The sequence below is a fragment of the Hemicordylus capensis genome, chromosome 1, assembly GCF_027244095.1.
Source record: "Hemicordylus capensis ecotype Gifberg chromosome 1, rHemCap1.1.pri, whole genome shotgun sequence".
NCBI classification, from domain to species: domain Eukaryota; kingdom Metazoa; phylum Chordata; class Lepidosauria; order Squamata; family Cordylidae; genus Hemicordylus; species Hemicordylus capensis.
In genome coordinates, this window is record NC_069657.1 from 189,916,968 (window position 1) to 189,938,478 (window position 21,511).

The 21,511-nt window shown below is 43.2% G+C and overlaps 1 protein-coding gene and 1 long non-coding RNA gene across 18 annotated transcripts in view; one reads left to right on the forward strand and one right to left on the reverse strand.

Annotated features, from left to right (window-relative positions):
• The window catches only part of KCNH7 (potassium voltage-gated channel subfamily H member 7), a 440,460-nt gene that overhangs the window by 248,255 nt on the left and 170,694 nt on the right, over positions 1–21,511 (reverse strand). The window contains exon 1 of one of the 15 annotated variants that reach the window (XM_053261704.1): positions 18,063–18,102. The exons of the other annotated variants lie outside the window; for them this stretch is intronic. The gene's annotated coding sequence lies outside the window, so the exon portion shown is untranslated. Of the gene's footprint in view, positions 1–18,062; positions 18,103–21,511 lie in introns of those variants that run through there. 15 annotated transcript variants of the gene reach the window in all.
• LOC128329883 (uncharacterized) overlaps positions 983–21,511 on the forward strand; it is a 51,796-nt gene continuing 31,267 nt past the window's right edge. For 2 of the 3 annotated variants that reach the window (XR_008309837.1, XR_008309836.1), the window contains exons 1-5: positions 983–1,171; positions 2,752–2,946; positions 6,040–6,487; positions 7,953–8,040; positions 18,810–18,910. This is a non-coding gene — a long non-coding RNA (uncharacterized LOC128329883). The remainder of the gene's footprint in view (positions 1,172–2,751; positions 2,947–6,039; positions 6,488–7,952; positions 8,041–18,809; positions 18,911–21,511) is intronic. The other variant, XR_008309838.1, reaches the window with a different exon arrangement.

Sequence of the window (21,511 nt, forward strand, 5' to 3'; positions counted from 1 at the left end):
TAAAACAGTTTTGTTTGGCGAGAAATCAATCCTTCTTTTTCCTCATGGGAAAAACAAAACAAGGCCTCATTTCAGCTGTTCCACATGGAGGCCTCCATTTATTTGAACAGCTTAAAAAATAAATCTCCGGAAAAGTAAGTGACCAACTTACAGAGCAGAGACTCAACGGAAGTAACCAAAGTATTCCTTCACATTATTATTTATTCGATTTCTATACTGCCCTTCCAAAAATGGATCAGGGCGGTTTACAAAGAGAAATAACAAATAAGATGGATCCCTGTCCCCAAAGGGCTCACAGTCTAAAAAAGAACCCCAGCAACAGCCACTGGAGGGATGCTGTGCTGGGGGTGGAGAGGGGCAGTTACTCTCCCCCTGCTAAATAAAGAGAATCACGTTAAAAGCTGCCTCTGTGCCAAGTTAGCAGGGGTTTTGTGGGGGTGGGGTGGAGGAGAGAAGACAATGCATGATATGAGAGGAATATAGTTCTATTTCTTTGCTTGATTAACATACAAGGAAGAAGACTGCTAGAGTTACCATACTATGAACAAGATGTGTGTCTAATCCTGTCAGAGGCAAATACAATTATTATTGTATTAACACATGTGTCTGACACACAAACCACCAAACAAAACAGCTCATCATAGCCCACCATCAGTTCACTGAACTATGCTAACAAAAACTGGAATTGATTAAAGGGGAAAGCAGTTTTGACAAGTAAGAAAATGAGGGCACCAACCTCAAAGTGATATAACTTGGGGTGAAACTGCATGAGACACTGTGTTGCAGAATTCGTTTGCCTGAGGTTGTTTTTTGTTCTTGGTTTTCTGGGTGCCACCTACCACAATGTAGCTGCAAAGGATACCATCTGAAGTAAAAGATTAAGGCAGTGGAAGGGGCTTCTTAACCTGTTCCTCTCCTGTGGGTTAACCAGTGGGTTAAGAGTGCTAGAGGCTTCTTAACCTGTTCCTCTCTTTTAGGGGCATGCAGGAAGCTGTGAGTGGCTTTTACTGGAAAACCTACTGGAGAGAAAAAGGCAGACTGCAACTTCCATGGCTTCATTTTCAGGGAGAAAAACCCTCTGGAAAAACTGAATACAGATAAGCATTATGTATTGCTTAGTGGTCAATTACAGCTGAGATCAACCTTGCAGTAGGATATTTAAGCAAAACAGGTATTTAAGCAAAACACCTCTTTGCAATCCCTAGGAGCTATCCCCATTATTCCCTATGGCCAGAACACACTGCACTCACAGAATGTACTGAACACAAGTTGTCCATTGCAATTCGCAATGCATTTTGCAACCCCGCCTTGAAAAACCACTGCAGAAGCACACAGTAAAAGGGAATCTGTCCCTTCCAACAACACAGTCCAAAAATGGCCAAAAAAGAATCATTGACCCAGAATCCACAGTCAAGCACAGTGCCTGCACTGCAGTAACATCACTGGCACAAGTTGCTCTCTCACATTACGACTCCTTAGCAGCAAGCACAGCCATAAGCTCAACTAGAGCAATTTCAGCCACATTTTGATTGAGTTCACCTTGCAATGCAGATTGCAGAGCGGACCAGAGCCTCATTTCCACTGGTCTCATGGTCTCATTTCCACGGCCATTTCTGAGATGATCAGAAACAGCAGGAATCTTTCTGATCAAAGAGGGCTCTGACTGTTTCTCAGCATCTCCCTATCCCAGTGCAGATGACAGAAGATGCGCTTCTCTCCTAAGACCTCTTCCTGTGTGCCAGAAAAGGATCTGAGGGAAGAGAGGGGACTAGTGGTGACCAGTGTCCTCTCTAATTTTTTTCATCTGCATGCAGAATGAGTTTTGTTCTGGGTGGCAGGATCACAGCAGTGTGCACGCACAGACATTTAGAGTGGGGCCTTCCTGATTCAACCTGAGCGGGATCTAAAATTAACTGAGCGGACATTAAAAAACGTGTGAGTGGACGCACAGCCCCAGTGGTCTTTGGTTGGGGATTATGGGAGTTGAAGTCCAGCAACATCTGGGGACCCAAGGTTGAGAACACCTGCCTTAGAGGGAACACTGGTGGTGACCACAAATACTGGCTGGCTGGTGAGCTAAGTCTAAATTTGTGGATCTCTGAGCAATAGCACAGCACCGGCACAGGTGAACAGGGGCTGCACTGCCACTGAGGGGCACCTGTGGGGCCACCCGGACATGGGCCCTCTCTGCTCTTGCTGTGCCACTGCTTGGTAAGATCATCCCTGTGTTTTTGTGAGTTTGTATCTCCACAAGTGACTTACATCAGAAGATGTCTTCAAAAAGATAACAGAACAACCTGTCACGTCATAGGTGTTTGAAAGGAAAAGGGATAAAAGTGTTTCATCTGAACTTGGCCTAACAATGCCTTATGCTGTGTCTCATTTAGTTCCACAACTAATACTTAAATAATAACGTTTTGCTCTTAAAACACATCTCAGGCTTGCCTCAGAGCAGATAAAATGTAATATTGCCCTTTTATGGTAGAATTAAAAAGAAAACATTCACACAAATGTCTAGGCTGAAACAGCTTTGATCTATTTGCCACTTGACAACCTGGCTGACAATAAGGTAAACAAAAACTTCAAAGGTGTCTTGTCTGACTTTGAACCTGTAAGTCTTATCATTTTATTACTCCATGTCACTCGGCCTTAAAGTGCTAGCATATACAAAAAAAGGACATGTAGGCTAAGATACAAGCTGCATCTATTATGTACTCCTCGTAAATCTCAGCTTGCTTGTTGTATTGATAGTGTTCAGTAAATGAGATCCTCTACAAAAGCCAGAGAAGAACAATGCAGACCTTGGCCTTGTGAGCAGAGGACAAGCATGTGATTGAACAATAGCTCTTCTACACAAGGAAACTAACCTTATACAGGGTTCCACTCAAATCATATGATAACGGCAAAAGCTTACATCATCCCAGTGTGTGCTAATAATATATAGAGGTCAGTAACACACTTTTGTCTATCTTGTTCAGGGCCATTTGTTAGGAAACCATCCTGATCCCCCAAAGCAGGAAAAATGAGCTTCTACTTACTCTGACCTGCACTCTGACTCCAGCCACACTGACCGACAAGAAAGCTGTGCCCAGGCTTTTATCAGCCACTCCTCTGACTCCTGCAGAACAATCAGCACTGCTTGCCCCTTTAAGGTGCACCACAAACATTCAGAAACAAACTTGAAAGAACTAATATACCAAGTGGCCACCACCCCGCACACTTTAGACAGTTTGAATGTTTATGTTAAGGATATATGGTGTAGTGAATGCACATAAAGTTATTCACACATTGCATTCCTATCTGTAGCCTACCTTCAAAGGGGGGGGGGCTGTACCCAAAATGAATGCATGAAGTCATTAACACAAAACATGTACACGGGGGGGGGGGGCGTGTCCACTGACTGTGGGGCGGCAATTCCGATGGTGGTGGGGAACAGAAGAAGTAATGTGGGCAGCTCAATGGGCCATTACAGGGGAAGGGGAATTGAAAATCTAATAGCTGTTTCCCCTTCCGGCTGTCCTGCCAGCTCTTTGACCTTGGGGAGAAGTGCCAACCACCCTTGGAACCTCACCTTGCTTCTTTGTAATGCCAGGTCAGTCCAGAACAAATCAGAAACCATCCATGATCTGATTCTGGATGAAGGCACTGACCTGGTATGTATTGAGACCTGGTTGGGGGAGGCTGATGGCCTGGTGTGGTCCCAGCTTCTCCCTCCAGGGTACTCTGTTGAGGAGCAGATGAGGGACCGTCAGCGGGGAAGAGGAGTGGCTGTGATCTATAAGAATAATATCTCCCTTACCAGGATCCCTGTTGAAGTGTCGGACCATATCGAATGTGTGTACTTAAGTTTGGGGACCAGGGTTAGACTAGGATTTCTATTGGTGTACCGATTGCCCCGCTGCTCCGCAGAGTCCCTGAGCTGAAGGACTTGGTGTTTCACTGAGCAGATGGGCTTGGTGTTGTAGTCCCCCAGGCTTGTGGTGCTGGGGGACTTCAATGTTCATTTTGGGACCAATTTGTCCGGGGCGGCTCAGGAGTTCCTAGCGGCCATGGCAACTATGGGCCTATCCCAAGTGGTCTCGGGACCGACGCACAGTGCTGGTCACATACTTGATTTGGTCTTTCACTCTGATCAGGGTGTTGTGCCGAGGGTGGGGACTCCTGTGATTTCCCCATTGTCATGGATGGACTACCATCTGGTTAAGGTTGGACTCACAATCACTTCCCACCTTCGCAGGGGTGAGGGACCTATTAGAATGGTCTGCCCAAGAAGGTTATTGGATCCAATAGGATTTCAAAAAGCCTTGGAAGGATTTAGTGTTGGCTCTGCCGGCAATCGTGTTGATGCCCTGGTGGAGAACTGGAACAGCAAACTCACCGGGGCAGTAGACATGCTCACTCCTAAGCGTCCTCTTTGACCTGCTTCAAAATTGGCCCCTTAGGATACAGAAGAACTACGGGGGCTGAAGTGGCGAGGTAGATGACTGGAGGGCAAGTGGAGAAAGATTAAACTCAAATTTGACATATTACAACATAGAGCGCATTTGAAGATCTGTGCTCAGGCGATATGTGCGGCAAAGAAGCTATTCTTTTCTGCCCATATTGCATCCGCAAGTCCACATCCTGCGGAGTTGTTTAGGGTTGTGAGAGGGCTAGTATGTGCCCCTCCTCCCTTGAATCAGAATCTGGAACCATCAGTTACCTGTGATGTGTTTCATGAATTCTTTGTGGGAAAAATCTCTCATATTTGAGCCGACTTAGAGTCCGTCTCCACAATTACTTTGTCTGATGTGGAGGTGTCCAGCGACTCCTCTTGTGTGGTTAGGTTGGATCAGTTCCAGTTTGTGACTCCTGAAGATATGGACAAACTGATTGGAACGGTGCGGCCTACCACCTGTTCTCTTGAACCTTGCATGACATAGTTTATATTATCTGGCAAGGCGGTTGTTGTAGAAGCCCTGGTACAGATTATAAATGTGTCTCTGAGGGAAGGTAGGATGCCTCCTAGTCTTAAGGAGGCAATTATTAGACCGCTTCTGAAGAAGCCTGCCTTGGATCCCTCAGAGCTGAGTAACTACAGGCCTGTCTCTAACCTTCCATGGCTGAGCAAGGTAATTGAGAAGGTGGTGGCCTCCCAGCTCCAGACAGTCTTGGAGGAAACTGATTATCTAGACCCATTTCAAACTGGCTTTCGGGTGAGCTATGGGGTGGAGAGACTGCCTTGGTCAGCCCGATGGATGTCACATGGAGGTGGAGGCAAGATGAAGCCCACGCCTGCCTCATGTGATGGGGCACAACCCCACCCCCGCCTCATTGTGCTGGCACAGTGGTGGGGACTGGCATTACGTGGAAGAAAGCATACTTTTGTGACTCTTTTTTGCAGCATCCAAAAAGGGCCTCACTTTTGTCAAATTTTGTTGTTAAATGCAGTGAAAGAGCTTGAAAGTGTCCACCAGGAACTCTGAATTGGCTTTGTTTGCTTGTAGTGATGTCAGCACATAGCCAAATCTGATTGCATATATAGCATTGTGTCATATTTACCCAAATAGAAGGCCTGAATTTAAGACAATCCCCTTAAAAACAGAGGTTAAATACAGGTTATACCTGTATTTGGAGGTTATACCTGTATTTACCCAAATGGAACAGCACTCTGAATTTAAGACAACCCCCCTAATTTCTAAAATCAAAGAACTTGGGGAAAAACCAGAGTCTTGGATCCAGGTCAATACAGTAATATCCTCCAAGAAAAGTAACCATTCCTCTAGGAATGGATCTTTACAATAAAGACTTGTAATGCCTTTCAGCTGAAAGGAAATTCTAATCATAACAAGCACGTCTCATATTAATTCACACCACTTTGTGCTCCAACTCTGGCTATGTTAATGTTGGTCTTTTGTATCCTGTAAATTGTAAATGTAGATTGTAAGCCTTTGACCAGGCTACGTGGAAATGATTTTGGTAATATCTGTATGGAGGCTGTAACATAGGAAGCAGGCTCAGGAATGAAAGGTAATGCATATTTGTATTCTCTGTAACCAGACAAGAAATGAAGAAACACAAGAGCTCTACAAGCTCCATCACCTCTTGCCCTATCTAAGCAGAGGTTTCTGAAACCATCACTGAAACAAAACACCAAAGTTCAATTTTCCAAACACTGCATACCTTCTCCACATCCACTGGATAATTATTTAGAGAGATTTTTTAAAAAAACTATCCAGGCAACAGGATGAATCACCAGAGGGGATGTGGAATTTCCTTCTCAGAATTCTGTAGAGAAAGGTGTGTTGGAAAGACAAAACAGGTCTAACAAATGGGACACTGAATCTGGTCTGGAACGTCTTCTAGAGAAGATAGAGAGAATTACACCTGTTTTGTGAATGTGAGCCCAAGCATATGTAGAAGAATCCCATTTCCAAAGCAGCACAACCTCGCTGATTTCAGGCTGCATGTCATTTTTGCATAGGCAAAAGCTGAGGATGACCTTCTGGTAGGAACAGATCTATTTTCATATCTACCCTCATCTTTCCTTTTAATTTAATCAAATATGGGCTATTTTAATGGGAAGGGGGGAAATGGCTTTGAGACCCACATGCCGCTTACTGCCTGAGGGGAAGAGATGCAATTGCATTGTGTAAGCAGTGTTTTGAAACAGCTTTCCTTTTCTTTTGTTAAAAAAAGTATTTAGTAGTCAAACACAATAACCATCACTTCATCACCACCGGGAGCCATATCAACATGGCCAGTAATCAAATGGGCTGCCCATATGGTTCAAGGACATGATATGGCTTTCTAAAAATATGGGGACAGTTAGACATTTATAATTCCCACAGATGCATGGGCCATTTCCCAGTAATATTTGTGTACTGTAGCTTATGCCCCTGCTGCTGCTGCTATTTTAATTAGCCAACTGGTTGGGCTGTCTTTCAGCACCAAGAACAGCTACCTTTATCATATAATATAAAGGTAGCTGTTCTTGGTTATAATTGACTTTCTTGTCCAATATTCAGTAACAGAAGTACAGTACAGTAGAAGTTACCTTCACCCCTTGATAAATACCTTTAGGATACATTGATATCAAATTAAGACAAATGACCTTGGTGAGACTGCCTGGCAGGGCACAGTATGGACAATATCCTGTGGCTTTTAATGCAGTGGCACAATCAGTTCTTTGCATATGACATGGGTTCTCAGAGATGCAAGGAACTGAACCTGGGACCTTCTGCATGCCAAACATTTATTCGGCCAATAAGCTAAACTACATCCCTATCCCAGTTGTATTCCTGCATGGACCTCTTTACTATAAACGCATGGTTGTCCTTCATTTTATAGAGCAATGCTTCTCAAACTTAGATCTCCATAAGTTGCTGAACTACTACTCCCATCATCCTAGCCCCAGTGACCTTTGACCATTGGGGCTGGGGATGATGGGAGTTGTAATCCTAGTATATCTGGGGACCCAAGTTTGAGAACCTTTGCTATATAAAACAAATGACAGAGAGATCCTGCCTTTGCCTTTAAGTAGAGAACATTAAGCCAGCTTGGAGTCTATGAGAAACAATGTAGAGATGAATGAATAAGGCTTTAAAAGGATATATCAGCTTGACACAGGCTTTCTTAGTGATGAACAACTAGCAATACCTACCCTAGTACCCACTTTCTCGGAGCTCAGTCCTGGAGGTGCCACAAGCCTTCCATGCGAGTGCTCCCAAAAGGCCCTGTTGAATGCCTCTGTTTAAATGCTTGTGAGCAGGATCCAGTCAAGCACAGGGCTGCTCATAGCCTGATTAAAGCAAACAAGCAAATCTGTGCTTGCCTCAATCCTGCAAGCCTGTACTTACTTGGGGGGCTGGAGAAGAGAAAGGTGGCAGTGACAGGTGTTCCCACAGTGGGAAAGGGCTTTCTCTTCAGCAGAAGTGATGCATTTAGTGTCCATTCCCCATCTGGTATTTCAGGACTGAAAGTCTCAGGGCCCAGCAGGACAAGATGCTCCACTGTGGCCCTGCTGCACCTCCTGCTCTGCTTCTTTTCTCAACACCAAAGGTAAGTACTCGTTTGTGGGATGGGGATGAGACAGGGAGGTAGCGGGAGTGGAAGGAGATGTTTTGCATGTTCCTTTGAGCATTTTTGTGAGCAGTTGAAGCCACTGCTCACAAAGGCACAGGTTTCTGCAGGCATTTGCATGGAATATGGACAAAAACTCAGCCCAATTCAAGTTGCATGCTGAGAGGTTTGTGCATCCCTAATCAATTCCAAGTCCTATGAATTCTCATAGGTCCTAGCTTCCCCCTTCCCCACTTTGAGATTCTACAGTTCACAATATTTTATCTACTTATAAATCTGCATGCTGCTTTTCTAGGAAACCATGCCTGAAACAGATTATAATAAATGAGGTAACTATAATACACTGAATTCCTAGTTATATAAATGTTGGTGGTACTTCATAACAAAGCCAGATGCTGATGTTAAAGGATATACTATGTAATTTGACTTTTGTAGGCTTTATGTGCAAATGTCCTTGCTGTAAAACCAACACAAATAGATACTCCAAAAATCTGCAATTGTATGGCTTTAAAACCAAATTAGCTTCTTAGCAGGTCTTGAAACATACATTTAGCTAATTTGTCTGTGATTAACACTTAGTATTGATCAGTTCTTGTTGTACAACAGTATGTTGAGTTGTTCCATATGAGGCATGTTCGTATCTTATGTGCTAATTTGAATGGTGATCAATACACAGCTATTTTGCAAAGCATTTACTTTCTGGTTACTCCTGAAATTAGCTTATGTATGCATTTCAGAGCCAGTCTTATAACAAGCAAATTAAAATGTTAGGTGATTAAAATAATCTCATTTTGCTTGAATTATTATTTCATACAGATATTCAGTATATAGGGTTGCTGCCATGTTGCCCCCACCCCTGGTGAGAAGCCTGTGAGTCATAAATGCTCATATACATTTCCATCAAAGCAAGAAGGCACAATGCGTCTCCTCTGAAAATTTTGTTTTAATTGTGCTTAGCTAAATGGCTGCCACCTGCAGACAAAACACTAATAAGAGATAGCTATCAAACGGCATTTCCTTTGGGAATTCACTCTCAAGTGGACGTGAATGCAAATACTGCTAAATTTCCGTGAATCTGTACTAGAAGCAAAATGTCAGTGCTGATAGCTAGCTAGCCTCATTTCCAACCTTTCCTTTGGGGAGTAGGCTGGGAAACAGGTGTTGCACTACAGCCTCACATCCACCTGGAAACTATTTGTTTCCTGAGCTCTTGCCAGACTGGCTTTCATTGTGGGCATGGCCTTAAAACTGTGCTTACAGTCTTAGCTGATTATCTTCACCTGGGAATCTACAGGGGAATTGTACCCAACTGATTGAATTGAATCTTTCAGCTGCCTGTGATACTATTGATTATGAGGTGTTGACACTGTGACTGCAGAAACTAGCCGACACTGGCAGTCGTGTTCTCTAGGAAGCCTGTCCTTTCTTCACAAATCCCAAAATGTGATGATGAGTGATTGCTCATTATCCTCTTGGGATCACTCCTCAGAGTGATGCAGGGTTTTAGCTTATGCCTGTCACATGAAATGCTTCCATGGAATCATGTGTGCGGTACTGACATACGATCCAAGTTGTGTAGCTTTGATGATTACCTATTATCTGTTCAAGGGAAGAGATTGAATTATTGACTGGAGACTGACACCATAGTGGCTGACAAATGTTGCAAGTAAAATTGGCCACCCACATTCTCTGGCCTTAGAGCACCATAACAGTTAATTCAATTGTTTGTTGCTATGACCAAAGGTAGCCATGAAAACCATAATAGGAAATGTCCTTAAGTATATTTTGGAACTTGAACTGGTACAGAACCTTGTAGCATTCCTGGTAATTGCAAGGTACTGGTTTTGATGCCCACTCCTTAACTTCTTCAGTCATATACAGCAACTTCATGAAACTGCTCTCCAATGGAGATCTCTATCTGAGGTCCTTTACTCTGTACCCCCCCCTTGTGGGGTCAGTCATATGGCTACTGCAGAGAAGGTCATCTTGATGGTGACACCCAATGTGTCTCCCTGGTATTCGGCAAACCCCACTGTTTGCTTGAGCTTTTAGGGATACTTTCAGCCTTAATTATCATCTGCTGGCTCTGATGTTTTTCTCCCTGTGGTTTTATTGTTGGTTTGGGTTGTTTTCAGTTTATTGTGTTTTCATTGATTGAAAGCAACCTTGAAGGCATGAAGGTCAAAAGGCAGGGCATACAACCTATACACAAATACTTTATTTATACATATGTATAAATAAATACAGCTGCCCCCTTCCGTGCATTCCACCACAGACTCTAACATCAGCTGAGAGTTCCTCCTTGAGCTTGCAGTCCGTGTGTCAAATTCCGACAGCTGGCACACTCTTGGTGAATGATTCACAACTATAGTGCAGAAGGGCAGGATTTATATCTGGCTCCTTGTTCTTTGCACTGCTTGCTATTCAGCCTGAATCCAACAGTAGTTCCAAATGTTAGCCAATACACTATGATGTATTCTGATTATGGCTCATATAGAAGAGGCCCATCCAAATAGTTACCAAGCAATCTGAGTGATGGAGGAGCAGAGCCCTCCGCAGTCCTGAAGCAAAAGTGAGTGGGCATTCCACAGAGATGCTTCTATAGGCAATGGCCTAGTTTGCTTGTTATTTCCCCTTTCACCCCGGGGGGGGGGGATGAATTGGATGACTCAGGCTATCATGCATTCTGGCCTACCCCTGGAGTTGCAAGCTCACATTTTCCTTGAAGGGCATGAGAAAGGGGAAGAGCACACATTGACTCCTTCATCCTGCGAGCGGCATCACAGCCCAAGTATACGGCTGAAATGGGCTGAAGGCACCAGCTCTCAAACGCAAATGCACAAGTCAATGTGTCCCAGTGTTTGACCTGATCTTTTGTGCATGTTCCAAGCAAATGCTGCAAAAGCTTTTGCAAGACAGGTGGTTTGGTTGCTCACAAAAGGCTTGCAGAGCAAAGCAAGCAGTGCTGCCACTGACACCACCAATGTCTCCCTCATTCCCTGAGATGCAGGAGGCAGCAGTGGATGCTTCCAGAATCCCCCGATGAAATGGCATGAATAGCATCAGTTTCTCTCTAGGGATTCCAGTAGTCCCAGCAGGAAAGGATGTTCTGTCAGGGCCCTGGAAGCATTTCCTTTCCCCAGTCCCAATGGGAAGGACTTTGGGGAAGGAAGCAGTGGGGGCTCAGTCAACAGAGGCAAACATAGGTCTGCTTGCCTAATGGAAGCAGGCTGCAAGCAGGCCTGTGCTTGTCTTGATCCAACCTGATTTGAGCAGGGACATTCGATTTTTCTAGTAACTCTGCTCAAATTCTCACGAGACTTTTAAAACCAATTACATTGCCCTGTTGAAATCACTGGGTTTGCTCCAGAGTATGTGGATGGAGGACTTTGGCTTTATTGCAGGAAGAGAGTGCTTTGTTTGTACCATCCAGTGAGCCAAACACATTATATGAAATAAAGAGGCAGAAATCTCACCAGCTTTTGCAAGGTTCCCCCTCTACATATCCAAACCAAATACAGTTCCATGGACTCTTTTTCACTCACCCAGTTGGGAGTAGTATAAACATGTATCAACAAATATGACAATATCAGCAAAATCCTTTGAAGTCCTTGGGTGAAAGGCACTGCAAAGCTACATCCTATTACTGCCGATATCAGAAATCAGATTTTTGTCCTGTCAGAATATAGTGTATATTATGTTTGGACCCAGTTATTTTTAAACCACTGTGAAATGAAAAGACAAAAGTTCAAAGCAAATATATTTACAACAAGCATTTGTGTGCTTCCTCCACTCCACTCCCACCTCCTTCCTCATCGAGAAGGAACTTTAGATTATTGATTAGGTCTCAGCTATAAGAAAAGCGACAGCAACAGAATGAAGTTTTAAGCCAAGAAGAGGACTTTCAGAACATGGACACAGCAATAAAGAAAAAAGTAGAGAAAATGCTAAGAAGGATCAGGGAACCAATTGGAAAACAACAGAGATGAAATTGGAATCTTATACAGAGCCCTATTGAACCTACAGCTTGAGTTCTATGGCCAGTTTGAGGCATGCCCTATTGGAAATGTGAGAACAGCAGCACACAACAACTTTCTTCTTTCAACTCAACTATGTAACTGCTTACAACCCAATGAGAAAATCTCAGCGCAGGAAAAAAAAGATTAGAGAAGCAAAAAGTACAACTTACTGAGAATTCTTTCTGATTAGTGGTCTATCTGGGGTTAGGGCTGTGTTGAGACCCCTGAAGAAGCACACAGACTTCTGCTACAAACGTGAAACTATATCCTCTAGCTCATTCACATGGCCTGTGTCATCCTGAGGACTTCTGGTCTGTTTCTTCAAGGGACAGTACCCAACATGACCCTCAATCAGCTGGGTATACTATGCTCACATTTTGGCTTAGTAGTAGCAATGCAGGTAACCAAGCCTCAGCAAATCCTAGACATTTATTTATTATTTATTTTACATATTACTGAGATTACATACATACATACATACATACATACTGAGATTGAAGGAGGAGTGCATACTAGGCATGTGCCTGAAACGTTTCGGAGGCCATTGTAAAGGCCTCCGAAATGTTTCGGCGCTGGGGCGGGATTCGGTTTTTCGGCACGGCGGGGGTAGCACTTTAAAGGCGGGGGAGAGTGTACTCACCCCCCCCCGCCGCGTTCCCCCCGCCGGCGCTCTTCAAATTCCAAGCCCCTCGGGGCGGCAGCGTTCCTCCCTGCTGCCCCGTTCCTCCCGTTGGCCGGAAGTGGCCGAAAGTTACGAGCGCGCGTGTGCCCGTCATGCGCGTGCCCGTCTGCCGTGTGCGCACGCATGACGGGCGCATGCGTGCTCGCAACTTTTGGCCACTTCCGGCCGACGGGAGGAACGGGGCGGCAGGGAGGAACGCTGCCACCCCAAGGGGCTTGGAATTTGAAGACTGCCAGTGGGGGAAACACGGCGGGGGGGGTGAGTACACTCTCCCCCGCCTTTAAAGTGCTACCCCCGCCGGTGCTGAAGAGTCTTCGGGCACATCCCTAGTGCATACAGCTTCTTTGCAACAACTGCCAGTGCTGTTATTGGTTGAAGGAAACAGGAAATAGGGTGCTACAAGAATCAGACATCCTGTCCAGGATGTAGGAAAAGTGTCCTGTCCTGGACACAAAAGACCCATTCACATGTTATGTTCAGCATTCGTACAACAAGTATACAGTGCACACAGGTACAGATCTGTACACAGGTTCAGTCATCCACATGCTTTGTTGACCGCAGCTACAGAAGTACACTTCCTATCTGTACCATGCATTTGAAGGACCTGTAACCAGGTTCACTTTTAAAACGAACACATGTACAGGATGTAAGTGTCCAGGAAGTTGAGCAGGAAGATCACTCTAATGAATTTTACCCATTTTTCTAGTGCTTCTCTCCAGGCATTACGTGGTATCAATGTTTTAAAACCCCATACTCTTATACTTTCTCATCACCAATTTGGCTCTCTATATTTTGCTCCGTAAACCCCTTCCCCTCCTTTCTCGTTCATCTCTAAAGTTAGCGAGAGTGGTAGTGGGCATCTGGGTTTAGCTGTGAAGTATATGTACATATCGAGCCCCCTTTTTCCTAGTGGTATTGTTGGGTTTCCACTTCTCTCTAGAACCCACTTTGCATGATGCAGCACCTTCAGTCTTGCCAGGGCCTCTCTTAGCCTACAGTGTGAAGAAGCAAGAAGAAATGCAAGAAGCAACAGGACTTAAAACAGAGCTGTCCTTTATTGTTACAACATAAAAAAGGGAGCTTTGCAGAAGCTTCATCCTCAGCTACTGTTCCCAAAACTATAGGAGGCCCTAAATTCCTCCTCTGAAAAGAAAGCTATGGGGGAAATGTGTTAAAACAAGCTCTACTGTTGAGCACACTTTCCAATCCCGGTTTTAAAAGTCGGGTGCTTTTGTTTTGTTTTTTTAATTGCACCCTCACCCACCCTGATGGTTGTGTGCAGGAATGTGGCAATCCTAGTCACATGTAACTAGCTGAGAGAAAAAGAGCCCTTGTGAACAGCTGAGGCACTTCCGCATGTGCTCAGAGGAGAGGAGACACATTTATCTCTCTAGCTGCAACCCCTTGTATACATTAATAGCTGCGGGAGTTTGAAACCAAATAGGATGCAAAAATGGGAGGGAGAGGAGATTCTCCTGTCCTTAATTACTGCTTCCTTGTTCACAGCCCTTTTTAGTTGAAAGTGTCAGAACATGTTTAAAGTACTAAATTAATTAATCTTTAGTATCTACCTCAGAGGAAAATAAAAGCATGCCCCCCCCTTTTACATTTTGGTAAATGTAAGGGCACATCTTTTGCATTTTGCATGCTTATTGTGTTGTATGGGCACACTTGGAATGATAAATCAAGTGCTAGGGATCTGCACGAACTGTGGTTCAAGCACATTTCAGGAGCGGGGTCCGGGAGCTTTAAGAAAGCAGCGGTCCTACCTGCTCTCCACCATCCCATGCAGCTTCCTGCTGAGGCAGCATGCGTCCGAAGAGTTGTGTGCTGTTTCTGACCACGCAAATGGCTCCTGCGCAGATGCCATGTGCATGCTGATGCCACATGGGGCTCTTGGGATGTGCACTGCCCCAGCAGGAAGCTGCGTGGGGCAGTGGAGTGCAGGTAAAGACAAGAGGTAAAGGAAGAGAGCTGGTCTTGTGGTAGCAAGCATGACTTGTCCCCTTAAGCTAAGCAGGCTCTGCCCTGGTTGCATATGAAAGGGAGACTGGAAGTGTGAGCGCTGTAAGATATTCCCCTCAGGGGATGGAGCCACTCTGGGAAGAGCATCTAGGCTCCAAGTTCCTTCCCTGACATCTCCAAGACAGGGCTGAGAAAGATTCCTGCCTGCAACCTTGGAGAAGCCGCTGCCAGTCTGTGAAGACAATACTGAGCGAGATGGACCTATGGTCTGACTCAGTATATGGCAGCTTCCTATGTTCTTAAAGCTCCCGGGCCCTGCTTCCAAAATGTGCTTTGAACCACATTCAAGCACATTCAAAATGTGCTTGAACCACATTATTGTTAAGTGCTTTGCTAAATTTGAAAAGGATACAGTTCTAATTGTATTGTATGTAGGTTTTTTTTAACCCTTACAGCAACTTCTTAAACACACTTTCCCTTGACATATCCTTGATATAAGGAAAAGTGAAATGCTGCAAAATTACCGATACTATAACAATCACTCTCAACCTGACCTCATTAGTCAAATGAGTATGTTGCATGCAGATGCACTGGGTACCCAACTGGGCAAAGCACAGTACAGACTGTAGCATTAGAGGGCAGACCCCAGAGGTATGCAGGGAAATCTTGTAGTTTTCTTGTCTCATGTTTCCTTAAAATCCCCCAAACTGGCGGTGGGGACAGCTAGACAGTTGTGCTTGGACAGCTGAAGGATTCTGAAGGAGGTGCAGTACTAGTTGAGGACACTGCACTAAAGTATGAGACCGAAAAATATTAGAAATGTATAGTCCAGCTACCAAAAAAATAAGCAAAGATGCAATCTTTGTCTTGAAAATAATTATAAAACTATGTGAGAACTATAATAAAAATTGATATAGGAAATGTGATTTTAAAAAAAGATAAGCTAAAATTTATCACTATTTATGATCAGATTCTATGCATACTTACTTGGAAGAAAAGGCAGAACTACACCTTGAGTAGGCCATGCTCCCTGTCCCTGAGTACCATTCTATTTTGCATTATTGGAGGGGAGTGTGTGGTTAGTCTAAATGGGCTCATTCACATCCCTAATAGTAGAAGGGGCTGGTTGCATATATCATCCAAACTGGATCATTATCATGAGGTGGTACAACATAGTAGCTAAGAACTAAACTACAAACCGGGAAGTCCCCAGTAAGCAGCTTATTGTAAGTTCTCCTAAGAATTTGCTCTCCAAAGTATCTCCATACCTGTCTGTTGAGCTCTGTTGCCGAGTGGCTCATAAGTGACTAAGCTGTGAGCTGGAAAGCTCCTGGTTGCTTCCAGTTCAAAACTCTCACACCAGGAACTTGTTAGATAGTGTAGGTGAGCCACTCTCTGGGCTTTAGTTTTCCCATCTGCAAGATGAGGATAATAATACTGATCTTTTAAAGAAGGATGTTTGTTCGTTCATTCATTCATTCATTCATTCAGTTTATAAATCACTCTTCCAGTGTTCCCCCTATAATTGGGATCCCCAAATGTTGTTGACTACAACTCCCAGAATGCCCAGCTGCAATGGCTTTTGTTTGGGGATTATGGGAGTTGTAGTTAACATCAACTGGGAATCCCTGTTAGAGGGAACACTGCACCCTTCCTAAAGTGGCTAGGGCAGTTTTCAAACACATAATAAAACAAATAAAATTTAAAAAAATTAAACCAGATTAAAATAAAAAACAAAACGAGATATCATTAAAAGCTAGGCTCAAAAGACGGGTCTTTAAGGCTCTCCTGAAGGCCTCCAGGGAAGATAATCCTTTTATATATCAACACGTTCCACAATCCAAGGGTGACAACTGAGAAGTAGGTGAAGAAAAATGAGAGCACCAAATACAGTTGCAAATGAAGAGATAAAAGTCCCATGGAGCTGAAAACTTATTTATTTGAGCCCAATGCTTTCCACAAGTTTCAAGTTTCCTTCTTCTTCTTGTTTCCTGTTTTTGAAGAAAGTTTTTTTTTTTTAAATTAAAAAAAACCAGGATTACTTTGGATGAGATTTTGCCCTTGAAGAAGGCTTTGGCTGAAACTCATTGGGCTCAAATGAATAAGTTTTCAGCACTGTGGGACTTTTGTCTCTTCATTTGCAACTGACAACTGAGAAGGCCCAATCCCAGGTCACCACCAGATGAACTGGTTGTAAGGATTACAATGATAAAATAGATTAAGACCCTTGAGCATAAGACTGAAATGCTCAATATTATTATATCTGAAGCTACTATTACTACTACCACTATTAACAACATTTACATATCACCTTTCAACAAAATTTCTCAAATAAGTTTACATAGAAATATAAATATTAATCATAATATATAAATATTAATATTAATCATATTGTTCCATGTCCCAAAACGGATCACAATAGAAAAAGAAATGGAAGGCAGACACCAGCAAGAGCCACTGGAGAGGGATGCTGTGCTATAGGGGACAGTTGCCAATGTGGTGTAGTGGTTAGAGTGCTGGACAAGGACTGGGGAGACCCGGGTTCAAATCCCCATTCAGCCATGATACTTGCTGGGTGACTCTGGGCCAGTCACTTCTGTCTCTTTCTCTCTACCTCCAAGGAGCCCAGAGTGGTGTACTATATACTTAAGTTTCTCCTCACAACAACCCTGTGAAGTAAGTTAGGCTGAGAGAGAAGTGACTCTCAGTCTAACTTACTTCACAGGGTTGTTGTGAGGAGAAACTTAAGTATGTAGTACACCGCTCTGGGCTCCTTGGAGGAAGAGCGGGATATAAAATGCGAATGAATGAATGAATGAATGAATAAATAAATGTAGCAGGATCACCACTTTAAAAGGTGCTTCTTTGCTCAGTACTGACTCCATTTGAGTACATGAAAACATGAACAGATGACTTATAGAACCCACAAACATTGGGCCTAGAACAAAACATTGACATGGTATAGTGTTGTGAGGTCCTCACCCCCCACCCCCACACACAACAGTTCTAGTGGTTTTTGTTTGGCTCTCATTAAATATTTCCATCTCATGTTGTTTATTTTAGAGAATTTGCCAACCTTTATGAGTCCTCTTTTAGAAAGAAAGAAAGGATTAAAAGTGAATGATTAAAATAAATTATGTATGTCTAAAAGACTGCAAGTCAAATATATTTAATTGTCCTATACTGAACATTGAGAAAAATAATATATTGTTAAAATCTTTCTCCTGGGATGTTACTGAAGAAGCACATAAAGATTCACACTGTGGTGCTGATAGCTGAAGTCTGGGGCACAGGGTTTCCAGTGTTTTTGTACCAAGAGGAATATGCTGTTTTACCTTTCTTTTCTTCTTTTCACTTGCTACTTCACAACATGATGCCCAGCAGTAAGATGAATGAGTCCTAGAATAGTTTTGGCATAGGGATATAGCTATTATTATGCAAGTCACTTCTTTAAGAAAAGGTAGAATCCCCAAGCTCCTGAAGTCATTTTCACATCCAAAGGGCCTTTTGTGTTTCTACTCTACATGTGTTGATAAACAGTGCAGTTCTATGTATGTTTACTTAGAAATAAGTCCCACTGTGTCCAGTGGAGCTTAGTCCCCAGTAAATGAGTTAGGACTTCGGTCAAACAAGGAGCTGCTGCCAAAAATGGCAGCTCTGAGATGAGCCCCCTGTCTTCCCCCTTCCTAAGGTGTGTTGTAAAAATTACTCGTGTCCCGATATCAATGTGCCATGCATTTCCCCCCCACGGCACTGGCTGCCACTGATGGGGTGAAGAAATGTGCAAGATGATGACATCAGGAATGGGTTACTTTTACTATATCATCCAGGACTGTGAAGGAAAGAACGAGACACAGAGCTGCTATCTTTGTCACATTCGAATTATTGTAACAAGGTTTTGAATGCCAAGGAGTTTTGTTTATTATTAATTTATTTAACATATTTGTATACCACCCAAAACGCAAGTCTCTGGGCAGTTTACAACAAAAGTTCCATTTCTAAATACATTAGAATAGATTAAGATGATAGATTGACATTCACATTTCTATCTACTGTTACATTATTAAGTGTCATCTTTCCAGACCAGGCACGTGTGTCCTCACTAAAAGAAGAGGTGGAGAGACTGGCTACCTTCATAGCAGGAGAAGTCCCACCACAACTGAACATCATTGAAGAGATGCAGGTGATTATCATTAAAGCAATTTTCAAGTCACTTGCAGAAAAGCTCTCAGTTAATGCAATCTCTTTTCATACATTCATTTTGGAAAGGGCCATAGTTCTGTGGGTAGTGCACCTGCTCTACAGGTTGGATCCCCAGTGTCTCTAGTTAGAAGATCTTAGTTGTCTAGCCAAGAAAGACCTCTACATGAAAACGTGGAGAACTGCTGCCAATTGGAGAAGATGATAATGGGCAAAATGAACCGATGGTCTGACTCAGTAAGGGCAACTCCATATATTCCCGCTAATCTTTTTATTCTGATGATGATTTCTGTCTGTCAGCTATTAAGACCACATAGCTGCAAAGTCGCAAGTCTATGCACATATATTTTCAACACTTCAAAATATTTCATTCATATTGGTGTGGATAATATGAAGGAAGCAAAAATTGTACAGTGTGATACAGGCTTTAAATCAGTAGACATGAAGATGCAGACCAGGTAGAGTTTGCCAACTTAATACAATCAATTGTACTAGCTAGCATTGTGCTTGTACAACTAGAGGTCAGTCTGGAAATGAAACATATAAAATACAAATTTGCAATATGCAAATCAAACCAAGGACAACAGATGGTCTATTTGTGTAGGTTTTTAGAAACATCTTTTAAAGCTCTGAAATTATGCTGGGTGGGTAACACATGGAAACCATATTCTCATGAGTTTACTTTTATGAATATTCTTACTGGCTCTATGGCTAATATGACAAGTCTAATATGATAAGGAAAATATGATAGATCATATCCCCTTCCTTGAAACAATGAATGAGAGCAACAGTGCAAGGTCCACCCCACCCAAGCCCCACTGACCTTCTATGCTCACTCCCCACAAAGAAGCACAATGTGCAGCTCTTCCCCCCACCGTTCCTTGCCCCTCCCGTCTCCCCAGCAGAGCACAGTGAGCACCATTATTCTTCCGGTCCTGCTCTTCTCTTCCTCCCCAAGAGGTCCTTTCCTTTTCCTCCTCTTCCCGTCTCTTAGCTTATCTGGCAGAGATGAACCAACTGCTGCCCCTAGTGCTCACTTCCTTCTGCCTTTGTCATTTTTAAAAGAGAATAGAATATTGTTCTAGAGTGACTCTATTCTCCTCCTCCACACTTCCTTCTGCACCATTCCTCTTTGGTGGGAATTGGAGGAGAGCAGGAGAAAGAGAGCAACAGCAAGGGGCAGGCTGGCAGAAGGTCGTCAGAAGTGGCTGGCTGAAAGGCAATCTACCAGTTTCCATCCATCCACCACATGAGGCAGTCACCTCACCTGGCCTCATTGGTGGGCTGTTCCTCTCTCCTATAGAGCTAAGGAAGACAAAGATCTGTCTGATATATGATACTGCTGAGACACAGAGAAGCATATTGCCTCTAAGGGCAGATGGTGCCCCAAAGTGATATTGCTGCCTATTATTGGTATAATAAGGTTGGCAGAGGTCTAGAGAATAAAAGGAAGGTGGAAGGAATGGGAAGGAGATTAACTAAGGCTTCCTGTACCTCCCTCCACCCATGAGCAGTAGAAGCTGAAAGGGGACTTGGTAGCACAGAAGGGGGGTAGCAGAAGCTGCTGAAGGTGAGAAGGGCAGTACTACTAATTTTACAAATTAAGCACTAATGAGCAAGCTTATGATGTCAATGAAAACCAGGCCAAGAGGTTTTCTACTACATACCAGTTAATTACCCTTTTGTTCATAGAGGCAGCGTAATTAGGCAAAAGGTAGATTTTTGCCAGTGTACCAATGCATCTGAAAGGATTCTTATCTACACAACTGGGGTAATAGCACAGGTTAGACAGAAGTTAAATAAGAAGTGTAGTTTCATTTATCCAATTTGCTTTGAGTATGGTTCAAAAGTATAGAAACAGGAGAATACTGGGAAATCTAGATCCATTAAAATTATTCCTGAAAGCTTTAATTGTTTTAAATGGTAATCAACTGAAGATGTGCAGTGCAGGCCTACACATGCTCACTCAGAAGTAGGACTCTCTAATTCTAATGGTTCTTACTCCCATTAAAGTGTGCATAGAATTCCATTCTTAGTTGATTCAACTAACCAAATTTTAACTGGTGGATATGTAAACAAGGTACACTTATTTACTTCTTGTGGCTGTTTGGTTCTAGTGTTTTACTGTAATTGAAAATGAAGAACAGAAGAATTAAAGGCAACCTTTTCTTCTAACAATAGGCCGTAGCTTCGATTTACTAAAGCAGTGTGCATAACTATTTGTAGCCGCAGAAGAAAATTGTAGGTTCTTTAGCACATTTCTTGCATTACATTGGAAGAACACATACTATGCTGGTTTTATTTGCTATTTATTTAAAAATTATTTTGAAAAACTTGCCATGGCAAAGTTTCCATGGCAGTTTATGATAAAAGTCTACAAAATACAATAACATTATTGTAACCCTGTGAGTCTAGCCCCCTAGACTCTAGCCCCTGTTACCCTGTGAGACTCAACCCTGTGAGTCTAATCCCCTACTGAAATGTGAGGACACTGGGATTTTTCTGGTCTGAAGGGAGATGGGGAGCTAACAAGAAAATGATCAGATATTTGGAAACCCCTGCATTAGAACAACAACAAATCCAA